The sequence below is a fragment of the Lactuca virosa genome, chromosome 9, assembly GCF_052849685.1.
Source record: "Lactuca virosa cultivar CGN04683 chromosome 9, Lactuca_virosa_CGN04683_v6, whole genome shotgun sequence".
Lineage (NCBI taxonomy): Eukaryota > Viridiplantae > Streptophyta > Magnoliopsida > Asterales > Asteraceae > Lactuca > Lactuca virosa.
The window spans coordinates 38,973,500-38,978,286 of NC_136434.1; positions in this window are offsets into that span (position 1 = coordinate 38,973,500).

A 4,787-nucleotide genomic window follows, 5' to 3' on the forward strand; every position below is an offset into this window, starting at 1 on the left:
GACTATGCAGACTTAGTGCTTGTTGTATAAATCCTGGAGACTATGCAGACTTAGTACCTAAATCCCGGTGACGATGGACTTCGTGCCGATTCCTTAGGATGATCCTTAGGAATGAATGAACGAGGAATAGTTGATTCTTAGGGTAGACCCTTAAGAGTAAAGAAGATAATGGGGATGGGTAATTGGGTTGATTGGTTGATGTTTAAACATAATAATTATATTATTGTGGGTTGAAAACCCTATGTACTCACCAGGTTTCCCAACCTGACCCACTCCAGCTTATTTCTATCACAGGTGTCGATATGAAGTTACATTACACTAAGAGATTAAAGAGGTGTAGATCACTAGTGATAATGAATGTAAGTTCTGTTTATGCTTATGTTTCTGTATTGACGATGACATCCCAAATGTTTTAAAATGAATAAAAATACATTTCTTCGGAAATGCTTTGATAACGTATTTATCATGTTTTACTGGGAACAAATTCCGCAAGATTTTTATTAAAAGAAGTACTCTGATTTTTATAAAGCATAAACAAAATCGGGTTTTTCTGGCCGTGAAAATGGGGATGTCACATGAATGATCTGTTGGGTTATGAGCATTCTAACACTCCTAAGTGTACATGCAACCCTAAATACCTTGGATCTATGTTTTCTCTATTATACATATAATTATGAACATCCAAGGTATTATCCTAATCTAGCATACAAAATAATAAATATAACAAGATAGAATACATACCTCTTTGATGTAGAATGTCTTCATGAAGCTTGAGTGCCTAGTGCCCCAAGTGTGACACCTCAACTGGTTCACACAACACCAAATACACTTGGAATAACTTGAGAGAAACTTGAACACTCCTTGAAATCGTCTAGCCCTCACACTCACACATTAGTGCACGATTTCTTGAGCCATGGGATTCTTTTATATGGTGGCTATTAGGGTTACACCATGTAACTCATAACTTTACCCATTCCTTATGCTCCATGGATTTTAACCTCCATGGAGTATCCATGGGTTACCCCATGGACTTAGTCCAACATAAGGAATCTTGGATCACAAGCCCACATATATAAGAATGAATGATTTACACAATCAACCCATATATATATATAATTAGTCTCCTTTTGATCACTTAATTAATTCCAAATTAATTCTTGATCAATACTAATTAAATAACCTTATTAATATATTAGAACTTATAATATATTAACCAACCTTAAGTGTTATTTCTCTCATTATAGTCTATCTAAATGCATGATGCCATGCAACCCAAATGGACCATGTCGGGTCGGGTCAAGTCTTACCAATTATAGTTATGGACTTAGACATTAATCCAACAGTCTCCCACTTGGATAAGTCTAAAACTATTATTGCGTATGACTTTAGGAACCGATCAGCAATCGTAGCTCTCAAAAGCTTCTGTCGAACTCTAACCTTGTCGATGAACTCTGACCTTTGTCAATGACTTGTCCATTAGATAAGGGATCATATATTCCTCCATTCTAGATATCATATGGACTGAGACATGGATTATCAATCATTCTCTCTGTCCATTTGTTGTTTCCCGATTTCCGATTCATGATGACTGACTGATTGAACAAATCAAATCAGTCCTGGCTTGGCCAAGCACTCACATGTATCATCTTTAAATCATCGAGGGGCCCACAGATATCGCTTTTATCCCGAAGGTAAAAGGAATGGATAAACTTCGACTCATATGGCTTGTTCTACTACTTGTTGAATCATACACAAAGGCACGTTTTATAACATCGAGTTACCAATGCGTTTTCGTGCAATCAATGTATAACCAACTCATAGTAACAACTCATATCTCTAGGTTTGAAGAATATAAGATATTATCGTCTCATGATCACTCGTGATAAAATCCATGAAGTGATTCAAATGAGCGCGGGTTGAATCCAATACTCAGAACTTATGAGCACTCATGAGTGTTGTAGCACCACTTTGTCCACCAACTTGGACCTCTACAAACCAACCCATGACAGTCTTGATTCATATCTACTTCCAACATATGACCGACAGTGGATAGTTTGAATAACTTAGTCATTCAGGAAGAATAACCTAGTTTATTCTGGAAGTCAAAACATGCAAAATGAAACACAAGAATAAATGAATCAAATATGGTATCAAACCCTATGAATATAAATAGACCACTTTTATTTATCACCATACTGATTACTCATTATTTCATTGTTTCGGTTTTATCAATGATTACACATTATTCATTGTATACTGTTTCAGCTATCAACTTTATTCTTGAATTAAAAACACTAGTTGTCCCATGCTCCAAGCATGTACACTATGTTTTTCTAAACAATAGCTTTGCCATACACCAAGTATGCACTCTATGTTTGTCTATGATCCTTACTTTGTGAAATAAACCAATTGAACATAATTTCAATGATTCTAATTTCACACTCCCAAATCCTTATCGAAAAATGTGAGAATTTCAAATTCCTATCATTTATCGAAATCTGTTTAGATTTTAAACTTATATGCACTGACCCTCCTGTAATGAATATGTACAAAGTCACAAAGACTTGTCAACAGTCATTATAAGGTATTCCAATGGAGATCAACTCCATGGAAACTAAGTCTCATATTCAAAGTACATTGCTTTGGACATGCTTCTTGCATTAAGTTTTCTAATCTTACACAGATAAGTTCCACCTATAGAGACAACTCCATATTCTCATTTTGACTATCACTTCTGAACAAGAGATGCCTCTTTTCAGAATATGTCAATATGGTCCTTCCAAAATTAGCACTATACTTCCAACTGTCCCTGAGCAACCAATCTTTGGTAAACCTCAGATTGTCCTTGACAATTGCTTAATCATTTTAGTCATATCCAATTCTAGACCTTTTCCCTTCTTAATGCCCCAGGCATTTGGAAAATTTTAGAAAGGATGAATATAGCACATGTAATCGATCCTATATCCGAAGCATATGGGACACGATTCATGATGTCTCACATAAAAACTAAACCAGTCTTTTGCTATAATATTTCCATCTCAATTTGCCAAGTTCTCAAAATTCAGATTATGAAAAGGGATGCCGTAATCATAATCGAATTTTAGAACGCAAATAATGGACCCATATATAGAATTTCCTTATGTTGAGCCATTCCAACATGAAATTCATATATATATCCTTGATTAAATACGATTAAAATCTCAATCTAAGCTTTTAGAATTGAAATGAAGTATAATTTCCTCTCCCTTAATTATAGCAAAACAACTTTTTCAATCCCTGCAGCCATACGAATTGAAACTTTTGTTTTCTATAATTAACATTGCTAACTTGCAACACTAACAATAATTATCATGCTCCTACTAACATTATGATTATTAGCATAACACTTATGCTCCCACTAGCTTTGACATGTACTCAGAAATCAGTTGGACTTCTAGAAATCAATACTTTATTGACTTCCTTACCAAAGTTCAGATTTCTGATACGAGATGCTTTGATAAAATTTTATCAAAATCATACACCTTTCCTTAGATAGCATGCATGTGTGTCTAAACAATTTCAGAACTATGAAAAGGGATGCCGTAATCATAGTCTCAATTGTTTAGACCTTTTGCTATCTGCTTCAAATCTACTTGGTGGAAGTGTTTCCTCACCATCATTTTCATGAATCGGAGAGAAACCTTATGACCCTTAGATTTTATGGTGTATGTGTTCTTATCCATGTGAATCGTCAAAACCATAGTCACAAGACAAGGATAATGACAAATCCAAACTCATATGGACTGAACTTATGCAATCTTAACTTCTTGCCACCTGGCAGTACAGGGCCTGCCATTGCTTCCAAGTTGTTATACAACCAATTGAGAACTTTCAGAACTCCTATGCAAAGCCAACTTTAACTGGAATGGGCACAGAATATGTCAACATGATAGGTTATAAACCTCAAGTCGTGTGCTAGTGAAGAACCTCAGGTTTTATTCTTGATTAGTTCTTGAAATTCTTTCAGGATCTTTTAGACTCCCACTGTCTCCTTGACCTATAAGACTTTCTTGCCAAATATTCAAGAGATAGTGTGGATTCTAATCAAGACAAACACTTAACACAATTGGCCTTAGTTGATCTTTGTTTTATCTAAAACATCACAAATTACCAATTTCAAATGTACAAGAGTAGAAAACTTTTACTCTTACATTTGACAAGTGTTTTTAAACATCTTTTAAGACATGTCACTCAAGTTACAATCTTAGAGTATAACTCTAAGAATTGTTTTTGGATCGATGTATGAATCATCTTCTTGATTTAACCACTTCAACAATTCATAACTCCTCTTCTTAACTATCAGAATGCACTTAGAGGATGAATTGTGATAAGGTCTCAAAATCATTAAGATGATCTTAAAACATGATACTAAAGTACTCTCCCATCTTTTCAGATTTGAGAAACTTTTATCCTTCTGCCTAATTTGATTCTTCTCATTCGTTCTGTCATACATTGAAACTTTTCCAATGTCTCAGAATTATACTTAAGCTTGTAAGTATAATCATATTTACTAAGCCTTAGTAAATCATGACGAATAGTCTTATCGATCTTTTATGGTGGACTTGATCAGTGCACAAGAATGTGTACTTGATCCCTTAGTCCTTCACTTGACTCACATATACATGTGAACAAGGAACTAGTCTTAATTTTCCAAAGTTGAAAATTCTCATTCATCATACTATACAACTTGCATGATTCCAAGTTTCTATCCAACTGAAACTTGGGCGATGAGAATCTTTCCTTATTTG